Below are 14,789 nucleotides of genomic sequence, written 5' to 3' on the forward strand. Positions count from 1 at the left end.
ATGGTGCAGTGACTTCAATCTTTGATCTCCCCGTTAGTACAAACACACGGCAAAGTTAGATAAAATATAAGAAAAGTAAATCCCATCATTGCATGATGAGGAAGGAAGGTCAGTGGTCCCACCCTACATACTAGTAACAGGCAGGGAACCAAGCGATTACCCACAGGTGTCTGGGAGGGCACCTTCTGATTCTTTGATTAGAGAATTGGATTCAATTACCCATATATCACGTCACATCTCATGGCAAAGGTTCAAGGTCAAACTGGTGTTATTATGTGGACTTAAACTCTCAACAGCTATTGAGTATTTTGTCAGTGAACCACGCACGTAAATTTGATTGGTTGATTGGCTTTCATCTAAGGCAGGAGTAACATGATCTGTATTTTTCTCTTTATCATCTCTTAATATCCTTTACTTAATAATTTACTACATGTTATTACTCTAAGTTCAAATATTTCTTTAATTGAAACTCATCATGGAAGAACCAGAAGATCTAGAAATTTTTCTCCTTCCTGATGTTACTTATTTTTAAATTTTATTTTATTTTTTATTGAATTTATTGGGGTAACACTGAAAAATTTGAGGTTTTTTATAGTGATGAAAGTTTATTTATTTATCTATTTTTATTAAGGAACTTGACCAAATGACCAGCAACTGAAATATATATATATATATATATATAAAACTTTTTAAGTGAATTTATTGGGTAACATTGGTTACAGTGGTTCTCAACCTTCCTAATGCTGCAACCCCTTAATACAGTTCCTCATGTTGTGGTGACCCCCAACCATAAAATTATTTTCATTGCTACTTCACAACTGTAATTTTGCTTCTGGTATGTCTTAGACAACCCCTGTGAAAGGGTCGTTCAACCCACAGGTTGAGAACCGCTGGTTTATAAAATTATATAGGTTTCAGGTGTACAGTTCTACAACACATCATCTGTGTATTGTACTGTGTGTTCACCACCCCAAGTCACGTCTCCTTCTGTCACCATTTCTCTCCCTTTACCCGCCCATCCCCCTTCCCCTCTGGTAATCACCACTGTAGTCTGTGTCTGTGGGTTGTTGTTATTGTTGTTTGCTTAATCCCTTCACCTTCTTCACCCAGCCCCCCAACCGCCCTCCCCTCTGACAGCTGTCAGTCTGTTCTCTATCTATGAGTCTACTTCTATTTTATTTGTTAACTTATTTTGTTCATTAGATTCTACATATGTGTGAAATCATATGGTACTTGTCTTTCTCTGATTGACTTATTTCACTTAGCATAATACTCTCCAAGTCCATCCATGCTGTCACAAAAGGTAGAATTTCCTTCTTTTTCTCCTTATGGCTGAGTAGTATTTCATTATGTATATGTACCCCAGCTTTTTTATCCACTCATCTACTGATGGATACTTGGGCTGCTTCCAAATCTTGGCTATTGTAAACAACACTGCGATGAACATAGGGGTGTATATATTCTTTTGAATCAGTGTTTCAGGTTTCTTCAGATAAAGTCCCAGAAGTAGAATCACTGGGTCATAAGGCAATACCATTTTTAATTTTTTGAGGAACTGCCATACTGTTTTCCACAATGGTTGCACTAATCTGCATTCCCATCAACAGTACATGAGGGCTCCCTTTTCTCCACATCCTTGTCAACATTGGTTTGTTGATTTATTGACAATAGCCATTCTGACAGGTGTAAGGTGATATCTCACTGTGATTTTAATTTGCATTTCTCTGATGATTAGTGACATTGAGAATCTCTCAATATGTCTATTGGCCATCTGTATGTCCTCTTTGGAGAAGTTTCTATTCAGGTCTTTTGCTCAATTTTAATTGGATTGTTTGTTTGGTGTTGAGTTGTCTAAGTTCTTTATAAATTTTGGATATTAGCCCCTTATCAGATGTATCACTGGCAAATACGTTCTCCTATTCAGTGGTTTGTCTTTTCACTTTGTTGATGGTTTCTTTTGCTGCACAAAAAATGTTCAGTTTGATGTAGACCCATATGTCTTCCTGATGCTTCATAGAACCCAATGGTCATGGAGAATCTCTAGTGAAAAGAAAATGCAGGGCTAAATAATTCTAACACAAAATTAATTTGTAACTAAATTTGCTGAATTAACAGAAATGGTTTTCTTGAATTATCAATTTGATTGTCCAAATTATCTGTTCTACATGGTTTTCCCACCAGTCATTTTTATATTGATTCTAGAAACACAGCTATTCAGTGTGCAACCAAGTATGTTAAGTCCAGATAAAATATAAAATAAAATTCAACCATAGCTGAAATTTAATTTTATTATTGTCAAATTAGCATAACAGTGAACTGAGTTTCTTGATTCCTCTCAATTGTTTATTAAGCAAGGGTTTATTGAGTGCAGACTCTGTACCAGGCACTGTGCAAGGCTAGCTTGAGAGAGAATACGTTTATGCCTTAACATTGTGAAATAGCCTGCTATCCTTGGGGTGGGGAGGCAGGTTCCTAAAGAATCATTCATGGCCATGTAGAGAGCTCACAAGAAAGGAAGGGTGTTTCCTCCTTGGCTGGATCCTTGCTAAGTTTCAGAATTTTCAGGCCCCAGTTGAAAGGTATGGTGAGGGAAACTTTGGAAAAGCTTTGTGATGGTGGTTGGGATACTTGAACATAAAGACCAGTGATTGCGCATGGCCCGTGTGGCTCAGGGGATTGAGCATCGTCCCAAGGACCTCCTGGTTTTGAGAGGTCCTGGTTCAATTCCCAGTGAGAGTACACGCCCGGGGTTGCGGGCTTGATCCCCAGTAGGGGGCGTGCAGGAGGCAGCAGATGGATGTTTCTCTCTCTCTCTCTTCTTCTCTCTTAAAAATCAATAAAAAACATATTTAAAAAAATAAAAAAGACCAGTGATTGCTTCTTATTTAGCAATTTCAGTAGGTAAGATGCTTACTGGAGGAGCACACAGGAGCAGCTTGTGTAAGAATATTGATGATATTTCTGAACCTAACATCTTATGATTCTCTAAAATACTCTGTTGAGCAGTCCCTTGATTCCATTGCAACAACTAGAACAAAAAAAAAATGATAACAAAATAAAAATCTTGAAAATATTGGAGCACTATGGAAGCATTGACATTTGGAAGAACTTCAGTTTTGCCTGAGAAGGAGGCCCTTTCTGGCTGAACTGCCATACTCTCCACTTCCTGAGGAGGAACCTGAGGCACAGAGGTGTTCATGGACTTGCTCCAAGTCTCACGGTGAGTAAACAGCAAAACCAGGCAGTTCAGCGAGAGAACTAACCTTTTTTTTTTTTTTTTTGAGATGGTTAGTAACAACTCTTGCTAATGTATGGCCCACGGGAGAACACTGGCATATGATTTGAAGGGTCTTGCACCTGAAGACCAGAGGTCAAGACTTGAAATAGCCTAGACAAGGTCCAGCTGCCAGCAAGACTCCTTGACTCTACTAATATTGCACGAGTCAAGGCTGTTGACTTAGCCATTCTAACTGTAGCTCCGAATCCGTTTTCCTTTATCAAATTTCAATTTTTTCAGTTTTCGTGGAAGGCCATTTGTAAAAAATCTGTTGTCTCTTGAGCTGTGTGTTAAGACACTCCAGTGAACTGTCTGACCAGGTCTACAACCTCATGATCAATGATGATAGCTTGTCAAGCCCAAAAATTTGTTACAACAATTGGCCCAAATTAACCTGAAAATAGTTGGGAATTTTGTAAAGACGCAGTCTATGTTTCTAATAGCAACATTTGTGTGTAGATAATTTTTAAGAAAATAGCAACTATATAATTAAGTTGTTTCTTGCTCAAATTACAGAGCTAATGTCTTTATTAGCTAGTGTGTATTGTTTAGATGTTTATCACAGTTCCATATACAAATGGCCATTTTCAAAAGTTTGTAATGTTTTGTATTTCCCCAGGATTTATAGAAGAAACGTGGGTACCATAGACATAGTCTGCAGATATCTCTGGGTGTGAATACCAGCTGTACCTTTGTAACTGTTTCAGATTAAAAAGCTGATGAAAGAAAAATGTTAAATTAACCATTAGTGAGAGCATAAAGCAATGAATTTTTAGTTGAGGTTCAAATGTTGGATTAGTATTTTATGTACCATCATTTGAACTGAAATATATTGTCTGAGGTATATTAAGAGTTTAGGCATTAAAAAATGTGTTCACCCTGGCTTGTGTGGCTCAGTGGGTAGGGCATCACCCTGTGCACCGACAGGGTGCTGGTTTGATCCCTGGTCAGGGCACATGCCCAGTGCGGGGCACATAAGAGGCAGCCAATCCATGTTCTGCTCTTGAATCAGTGTCTCTCTCTCCCACTCCCTTCCTCTCTCTAAAAATCCATTTTAAAAAAATGTGTTCTAGTAAACGTTTCAACATACAAAGCATAGGATAGAGAATATTTCCAGGGCCAATTTTACCAATAATTTAAATATATTCAGCAATATTTTTGTTCTTATTTATTTCTCCCTGAAACTTATTTTGGCTCTTGAACAGGTACTAATGCTGTAATTTACAATATTATTTTGAACAGAAATACTTCTGAAAAGAAGTACAATGGCATCAGAATAGTAATGGAAAGAAACACGTTTTCCCTTAAATCTCAGTTCACTTTGTGCAAGAGTAAAACCTCTAAGCAGACCATGAGGTGACGTGGAGCCATTAAGTGAAGGAAACTTTGTCACGGTGAACACACACACAAGGACTTTGATTCCAGTTGGCACTTGATGTTTAAGTGCAAGTTTAAAATTTCCTTCCCCTTCCAGGTAGGATGTTAGAAAATCCCAGGTGGTAAATTCATTTTACTTCGGCTTGTTTTCAGTCTTCATTCCTCTGGCAACTTCAGTCTCTTGCCAAAGAACTGTCCTGCCATTTGGCCTGGTTGTTTCTTGGCAACACAAAAAGGGAGTGGAAATCACTGGAGGTGTTTTTCCTGCGACCAGACATGTGGGGTTGCAGCAGTTGGCAGCTTCTGAATATTCCCCACTAACGGAAGCTCTCAAAGAGATTTCAGGGGCTGCACATTTTGTTCACGGAAGACTCCTAGAAAGGCATTTTCGGTAGGTCAATGACCTCTACACCCCTTGAAGAGAACTGTCTGGATCCTCTGCCCTTTATCATTCTTTTTCCTGATGGCTTGTTCCTTCCATCTCCCAGGGCCCTCCTGTTCCATCCGACTCTCCTCACCACCAGCTCTCAAGAAAGGTTCTGACACATTAAGGTGTAACTGACTTATCGCTGTATGGAGTAGGTATCAAGAGTCACCTTTTTGGGGGAAATCTGCATTTTGATAGAGTTCCTGAAAGTGAATCTCTAGTTATCAAGTGTCCAACATTAGCAAGAAAACAAAGGAGAGTGGAGAAGAGGCCCTGAAATCATAGAAATCAAACTAGTACTTATTCTACCTATTTCTAAGGGTGGACATGACAAAAAGAGGCTCAGCTGCTTAGGTCGGCTTCCTAAGGAAATCAGAGAGTTGACCTACAGCCAACTGAACTTAAACCTGTGAACTGGCACTATGTTAAATGGAAGACAATGTTGCAGTGTTGTCTCTTAACACACTTGCAAAAGGAAATATGTATTTAAAGTATCTGCATGCATAGAAGATTAATGAGAGGATAACACACTTGCAAAAGGAAATATGTATTTAAAGGTTACCCCTGTTGGCTTTACTCATTCAATTACTCTTTGCCATTTTTATGCATAGAACAACAGAGCTGGAAAAACAACGCGGCTTTAAAACAGTGAAAATAATGGGAGAAATATAACTGGAATTCCTTGTTAAGGAAGGCGCTTTTTCTACTCGTGCAATTTAAAATGGCAGCAATTAGTTTCTTAGGGGGACCTAATCACTTGCACAAAGAGAAAACATATCATTTTAGATACAGAATCAGCATTTGATTTGATCAGCAAATTCCTAATTTGAAGAAAGAAAAATAGCTTCAGGGCCTGGGTGGGCCAGAGTAGTAAACCATGCATATAAAATGCAAGCCTTTGATTAGGAATATAAATAAGTATTAGTTTATACCACGTGGTACGTCTCCTTTTTTCTCTCTCATGCTCTATATCTGCAGGGTATTTTATAAAATTTAACTCTAGGGAAGAGGGCAAGTTAGCCCAAGGGGCCCTGGTCCTTGTGTACCCCTAGTAACTCTGAATGCCTTGCGAATACCTATTGTCAGAAGGTAAGAAAATCATAGGCGTCAGCTGTAGACAGAACACAGTAACCTTTTGGAGATTCTAAGACATCTTGTTCCTTTCTGGTTCCTTTTTTCTGAAATGACAGCTAGTTGTACATTCAAAAACTAAATATGGACACATTCCATTTTAGGTAATCATACTTTCATGTCAAAATTACCACTGGGATCATGCAGCCTTTTAATCTAGACTTTTTATTTATGAAATTAATTTTAATCAAGTACTTCTTACTCATCTTCAGTGATATAAAGCAATACTACAATCTCTGTCTTAGTTAATGAAAAATAGAATGTATTTAGTACAAACATTATTCTGAGAACCAAAACATTGAAATTTGACGGTGTGACTTTTGGGATGTCAGAAATGTATTCTATGCTTAAATTTAAAATAACTCTGCCTGCCTATGTAGACATACACCATAATGTGGAACATTTGGGTGATTATTCAGAAAAATTCAACAATCCTCTCAGTCTGTTTCCTTTCCTGAGAGTTAGTCTAAATATCGCAGTGCACAGTTGACTGTCAGTTGATGAGATGAAGTGGAGGGTTAGCCATTTTACACGGGGCATGGCTTTCTGTATCTAAGGACTCACATATCCAACCAGATCTCCCAGCTCACCTCCTAAACATCTACAGAAATTGTGTTCCTTAGTTCTTTACCGAGATGACAAATGGATAAGATGACTGCACCCTTGAGGGTGAGCAGTAGTCTGAACGAGGAATCAGCAATGACACCCAGTGTGGACTGTAGGTTACCTCCAAGCCCTGGTCTTGTGAGCATGGTCATTTATGAACCAGTGTCAGCCGAGGTCTCCTTCATGGCTCCTTGTCCCAGTTCTGTGCCTCTGACTCACCATTCCCCCTTCCATTTGCTCTGACCCTCATCTGGGCACTTTTGAATACCATCACCCTTCAGTAAGAGTAGACAAGTTGAGTCACTTTGCTGCGGTTCTAAGCTCCTTCCTTAGAGGACAGGCTTTCTGTTTCTCAGCAGAGGTCATTAACTTTTGCCTTCTCTGTTTCTAATCCTGGCCCTGATTTCTTTTGTTCAAAGGCAGACAGTGAGGACATACAGAGGAAGGCTCTCTGGGGTTACACTCTTTCTCTGTGATTTCCTTTCTTCCTCTCATATGCTTCCTGAAACTTAGAGAGGGATTTTATAGTCTACCATGGATGCAGATAGGAAGAGAAAGTAGTCTTTTTTTTTCTTTTCCAATTTTTATTAATTTATTTTTGTTACAGATGTTTTCCCCCCAGACCCCTCCTCCCCATCTCACCCCCCACCCCACCCCTAGCCTTGTTGTCTATGTCCATTGGCCATGCATACATGCATATAAGTTCTTTGGTTCATCTCATCCATCCTCACCCCCCTACTCCGTGGTCTGTCAGTCTGAACCCTACTCCTTTCTATGTCTCTGGGTCTACTTTGTTCACCAGCCCACCTCGTTCATTATATTCCACAAATAAGTGAGATCATGTGGTATTGTCTTTCTCTGATTGGCTTTTTTCGCTTAGCATAATACTCTTGAGGTCCCTTCATGTTGTCTCAAAGGATAAGAGATCTTTCTTTCTTACAGCTGCATCGTACTCCATTGTGTATATGTACCACAGCTTTTTTATCCATTCATCTATTGATGGACACTTGGGCTGTTTCCAGATCTTAACTATTGTAAGTAGTGCTGCTACAAACATGGGGGTACATATATTCTTTCTGATTGGTGTTTCAGGCTTCCTAGAATATATTCCTATAAGTGAGATCACTGGTCAAATGGCAATCCAATTTTTAATTTTTTGAGGTAACACCATAGTGTTTTCCATAGTGGTTGCACCAGTTTGCATTCCCACCAGCAGTGTACTAGAGTCCCCTTTTCTCCACACCCTCGCCAACACTTGTTGTTGGCTGATTTGTTGATGGCGGCCATTCTGGCACATGTGAGGTGATACATATGCAGAAGCTTTTTAGTTTGATAAACCCAAAACTGTATAGAACACTTTTCCCTTCATTCAAAATTTTAGTTTTCTTTCATGGATGTCAGAGGTCACCGCTGCCAAAGAGGTGTTTCCCACAGTGAAATCTGGTGGGTACATGTATAGAAATGATCATTAGTAACGTGATCCATATTCTTTACCAAAAATTTATTTATTTATTTTGTATTTCAGAAGTAGAATGCACGTTCAGGAAGTTCAGCTTTAGAAATATAATGTGGAGGTTTTTGATGTGGAAATGAGTTAAATACTGAGAATATATTTATGTTTTAAAACAGTCTCAGTGTGGTTTGCACTGGAGGGAAGATAAAATTGAAGGTTTAAAGTGTTATATATTCTTCATGCCAGTCATTCAACTATACACACCAGAATTGTCTTAAAATATGTCTTTTCAACCAACAGTATCATGAAACATGTCAACAGAACAGTAAAAAGAGTGGGCTATCCATCATCCTTTCTGGCAATCCCTGGATAAAACAGAGGAAGCCTATCAGTCAATCGGTACTGCTGACACACAATGCGAGCACCTTCAGAAGGTATTAGGGGAGCCAATAAATCAGCTGAGATGATTCTCCGATGATGAGGATAGAAAAGGTCCCTGGGTGCTTCCTGATCATCTCGGCTCACAGATTGCAGACCCAGAACATTTCCTCTTAGCCTCTAAGTGTCCATCTGCTCTGCACCCGTCTGATGTTGCCCCCATCCCATCCTTGTTGTGGTCATTTTTATTTTTTTATTACAATTTTTTTTTCTTTATTGATTTTAGAGAGAGAGAAAGGGAGAGGGAGAGAGAGATAGAAACATTAATGAGAGAGAACATCGCTTAGCCGCCTCCTGCGTGCCCCCCACTGGCCCACAACCTGGGCATGTGCCCTGACCAGGAATCGAACCAGCAACCTCTTGGTGCATGGGTCAAAGCTCAACCACTTAGCCACACCGGCCCAGCTGTTGTGGTCATTTTTAACTTCATGAGCAGTGATGATGTATAAGTCTTGCATGGGAGAAGTGTAGACTAATTTTGAGGTTTAGACTTCTCATGTGTTTATTAAGTAAAGAATATTAATGCTGTTCTTCAAGTCTTATTTGTTTACAAATTTTTATCATGTTACCTGTCAGTCATTAGGAGAGAGATGTTGAAATCTCTCATTATAACTGTGCATTTATCAGTCTCTCCTATAGTTTCATGCATTTTAAAAAATATATTTTGAGGTCAATTTATTATGAGGCATATTACTTAAGAACTGTTATATTATTATGCAATGAATGTTTTTATTGTCACAAAATGACATCTCTTATCCTTAAAAGTGATTTTTTAAGATAGAGTCTATTTTTGTATGATATTAATATAGAAATGCTAGCTTTCTTTTGCTTACATTTTTTACTTTTGAAAAATTAATTTTATTTTATTTTTCTGTTTCTTTGTTTTCTCATTTCAGTATTTGTTTTGTTTCTATTCTTTTTAGGAGTAATCCTTGAAATTTTACCATGGATACTTAACAACTTGAAAAGGATTTAAGTTAATCAATATAGTAACCCCTCTTCTAGAAAATAGAAGCGACTTACAACAAATTCATTCCAATTCCCCCCTCCCCCTATCATATTGATTTGTTTCTAACACAATAACTTTGGCTCCTGTGTGTAAGAAGGGCAAACGAGGATGCACGGAAACCAGTCAGGAGACCTTGGCCCAGGTCCAGGCAGTGACAGCAGCTCAGATTGATGGATTGGATGCAGTAAGACAATGAGGTGCTGTGTCTTCCCAGCATAGGGTGGAATCAGGGTACCATCCTGTTTAATGTAGCCGGTTTCAATCTGTGCTACCATAAATAATAGCTTATATTAATTGAGGGTCTGGATGGGCCGGGGCACTGCAGTAGGAAATATGGATTTCTCCTTTAATCCTCACCAAATTCCTGTAAGATAGATGTGCTGCTTCACCCAGAGAGAGACCCAAGGTTGCCGATGAAGCGCTCAGCCACTGTGACACATGAGGAAGGTGAGGTCTGGCCACATGTGGACAGCTGAGCCACAGGGCCAAATTGTGGCACAGGGAGAACACTGTGCCCTTGGGAACCGCAGTCTGAAACCACTTGCTTGTGCATGCTTGGTCCATTGCACAGTAAGAGGAAATACCTGTATTTTCCTCTTGAAACTTCAAAGTACGAGAATTGGAATCACTGTGAAAATAGAGGCTCTTCTTTTCTTCTTTTTTACAATGTTCAAATAGAAAATAAGTATTCAATTTCTCTATGAATATACTCCACTGTTGCATAAAGTATGTACCTTTATCTATCTATCTAGTATCTAGGTTGCATTTCATGATTACCTCTAAGTTCATAGTTATTGAAAATTATTCTTTGTATTAAAAAAATGTAAATAATTGTGCCACAGTAAACAGTTTTTGGTCAAGAAATATAGATTAAAAAACTTAGTGAGATATTGATGATATGTAGTCTTAATTTACAAATAAGCAGTGTTCCAAAATTGGTTTAAAATCTCACCCTGGCCGGTTTGGCTCAGCGGTTAGAGCGTCGGCCTGCGGTCCTGAGAGACCCGGATTCGGTTCCAGCTAAGGGCGCGTACCTCGGTTGCAGTTTGTCCCCGGCCCTGGTCGGTCGTGCGGGTGGCAGCCACTCGATGTGTCCCTTTCACATCGATGTTTCTCTCTCTCTCTCTGTTCCTCTCTCTCCCTCCCGCTCTACCTGAACAAAAAATGGAAAAATGTCCTCGGGTGAGGATAAAAAAAAAAATCTCATTTGCATTTCCGTGTAAGACATGAATTATAGTCAGCATTTATAAAATGCCTAACATGTGCTGGGTGCTTTACAAATATAATTTGTTAGTCTCCCAGAAAATACTACAAAGTATGCAAATTAATCCTATTTCACAGATGAGGAAACTGAAGGTGCAAGTGGTTAAGTAACTTACTGACAGTCGAACAGCTTATAAATTGGATGGCAGAGTCGGGATTTTAACACAGCTCCAAATCTTGGCCTCATTACACCTGGTTCATGGCAAGCGCAAGAAGTCTAGCACACAATGCAATAAACCGATGATCTAGCATAGAATTGTACACTTGAAAACCCTAGATAACCTTATTAACCAATCTAACCCAATACATTTAATTTAAAAAAAAAGAAGTCTGTTGAAATCATAAGTGCAGCTTCCATATTACTCCTAAGAAGTCAGGGTTTGCCTATTCCCCCTACGCTTTTCTAAACCCTGAGTACTGATTGACCTGTGAATCTTTCTTGGTCCACAGCCAATTCCCTGGAAGGTTGGAGCAATCCCAAAACTAGAATTTCTCCAACCCCAGATGTGATGTAGAACAGGAGCAGGGCTGGGTAGAGAATTAGCATCTGGGCAGCCAGCTGTGGGTCAAGAGGAGGTTCAGTAACAGGAGGCATGCAAGAAGGGAGAGACTGGGCCAAGGGGTTTACCTCTTGGGTGTGGGAGGTGGCGGCAGGGCCTTGGGCCTGGGCAGACCTTTAGCAGGTACTGGCTGAAAAGGGGTCTGGTTATGGGTGACATAAATAGGAGGTTGGGGAGACATTCTGTGTCAGGACACAGCCATTTTCCTTAGATTCTGGTTTTAGGTGTGGAAATTATCTATATATTTTTCCTTTTCCTTTCCCTCCCAAGATATCCTACTGGGAAGTAAATGTATTTCAACAACGTGAAAAGTAAATAAATTTGGCAGAATTATTTAGAACTAGGTCTCTCTGCCCCATGTCTTAATAAGATTTTGTTTCTACTACTCTTCTGGCCCTAGATTGTACAGAGAGACAAAATCTAATTTACTTTCGTACTTTCTGTAATGACCTAGACATAATAGGTGTTCAGTAAGCATATGATAAAGGGAATCAAACTGAATTCTTGATGACTAACATGATAAAATCAGGAATACATTTTCCTAACGGATTGGATTGGCAACTTGAAGACAGGATTACAAAGATAGACAGCATTGTAGTATATTAGCAAGGGGGTATCTGCTGGGTTTTTACTTTAAGTAAAATGTTTCTAACTTTATTTTTACTTAAAAAAAAATTTTTTTTTATCCTCACTTGACATTTTTGCATTTATCTTCAGAGAGAGAGAGAGAGAGGGAGAAAGGGAGGAAGAGAGAGAGAGAAACATCAACGTGAGAGAGATGCATTGTGAGAGAGATGCATCGAGTGGTTGCCATCCACACGACCCCAACTGGGGCTGCAAACAAACTGAAACCAAGGTATGTGCCCTTAGTGGGAACTGAACCCAGGTCTCTCTGGACTGTGGGCCGATGCTCTAACCACTGAGCCAAACCGGTCAGGGCACTAGTTTTAAAAATTATCAATAGTCTTATCATCTTTCTGCTAACACATCAGTTTCCATGGCCTAAAGAATCAAGTCCAACTTACTAATCATGGCTACTTGGTACCCAGTGTGGTCTCTTACTTAGGCCTTCTGTCTTCTTTCTTACTGTGGTTTCTGTCCGGACCTGTCAGCAGACTCTACGACTTTACTCCTGCTGTTCATGTCCTCTGTTAACGCTCATTAAATCCTGGGGTGTGTCTGTGGATTCTGCCCAGGTGTACAGTGGCCTCCCATCTGAGCAATGGGATGGCATTGAGTTAAATGTCCTTAATCACAGCAATGAATTTCAAATTTCTGGGTATGGACTTGTAGTTAGAGTGACATGACATGGAAATATGATTTAGGACCTCACAGAGCGCTCCTCTTGGTGGGGCCAGTGTACTCCAAGTCCTGTGCTTGATTCTGTCAGTCGGGAATGCAATTTTCCTGTTTACCCTGATGTAATAATCAGGTTGAAGGGTCCTGGGTCACTCTCACCAAGCAGAGAGGAGCCAATGCATTCATTTAAGAAGTGAATAACTATCAAAGGGGCCGGAAAGTTCATTAAGAGAGCCTACTCTGCTTTCATAGGATTATCTACTTGCAAAGCCAGATTATAATCAAAGGGCTATTAATTGAGTGTGAAATTGGAGCTAGGGATATTCTTAATGGTTAGTGTTATTGAGTTGTGATAGGTTAATTTATCTACTTTGAATAGAGTTAATTTGATTCAGTAGTTGTCTGTTGAGCATCCTCTAGAGCCCGGTGAGGAGGACCAGCAATGGTGATGGCCTGTTAGTGCGGACTCTCCCCCAGACAGCCCTGGAAGCAATGACAGACACTTCATCTCTGACTCTCCCTCTCTAAGTTCCCTGCTGCCACACCCCTGATGGTCCTTTCCCGGGACTGGGCAGGGTGCAATGTTAGGTTAAAACTTTCTAGATTGCATTCCAGGCATGCCTTCCTGTGGCATGTACCCACATCACCCAGAGGGAACTCGTGTCCCCACATCTCCTTATCTACACTTCACAGTCAATTATATATATATAATTTTATTTTTGTGACAGATATTTCTTTTTTTTCCCCCATTGACACCCCCCATCCCCCCTTGTCCCCGACTTTGTTGTCCATGTCCATTGGTTATGTGTACATGCGTATAAGTTCTATGGTTTATCTCTTTCCTCCTGCCACCACCCCCTCTTCTGAGGGTTGTCAGTCTGTACCCTACTTCCATCTACTTCCATGTCTCTGGGTCTACCCTATTCCTCAGACTGTCATGTTCATTATATTCCATAAATAAGTGACATCATGTGGTATTTGTCTTTCTCTGCTTGGGTTGTTTAGCTTAGGATAATACTTTCCAGGTCCCTCCATGTTGTCTCAAAGGATAAGAGATCTTTCTTTCTTACCGCTGCATAGTACTCCATTGTGTATATGTACCACAGCCTTTTTATCCATTCCTCTACTGATGGACACTTGGGCTGTTTCCAGATCTTAGCTATCATAAATAGTGCTGCTATGAACATGGGAGTACATATATTCTTTCTGATTGGTGTTTCCAGCTTCTTAGGGTATATTCCTAGAAGTGGGATCACTGGGTCAAATGGCAATTTTAACCAGTCTGCATTCCCACCAGCAGTGTACTAGAGTCCCCTTTTCTCCACACCCTTGCCAACACTTGTTGTTTGATGATTTGTTGATGGCGGCCATTCTGACAGGTGTGAGGTGATACCTTATTGTTGTTTTAATTTGCATCTCTCTGATGATTAGTGATGTTGAGTATTTCTTCATATGTCTCTTGGCCATTTGTATATCCTGTTTGGAAAGGTGTCGATTTAGCTCCTCTGCCCATTTTTTAATTGGGTTCTTTGTCTTCCTTTTGTTGAGTTGTATGAGTACTCTATATATTTTGGAAATTAACCCTTTATCTGATGTATCATTGGCAATGATGCTCTCCCATACAGTGGGTTGCCTTTCCATTTTGATGGTTGTTTTTTTTTTTGTTTTTTTTTTTTTTGCTATGCAGAAGCTTTTGAGTTTGATGTAGTCCCATGTGTTCATTTTCTCCTTGTTTCTGTTGCCTTAGGTGATGTATCAGTGAAAATTCTGCTGCATATGATGTCTGAAATTTTGTTGCCTACATTTTCTTCTAGTATTTTTATGGATTCACAGGTCACATTTAAGTCTTTTATCCATTTTGGAAAAAACAATCCCATTTACCATTGCAGCAAAAAAATTAAGATATCTAAGAATAAATTTAACTAAAGAATTAAAGAACCTATTTGCAG

Source organism: Molossus molossus, unplaced genomic scaffold (genome assembly GCF_014108415.1).
Source record: "Molossus molossus isolate mMolMol1 unplaced genomic scaffold, mMolMol1.p scaffold_m16_p_4, whole genome shotgun sequence".
NCBI classification, from domain to species: domain Eukaryota; kingdom Metazoa; phylum Chordata; class Mammalia; order Chiroptera; family Molossidae; genus Molossus; species Molossus molossus.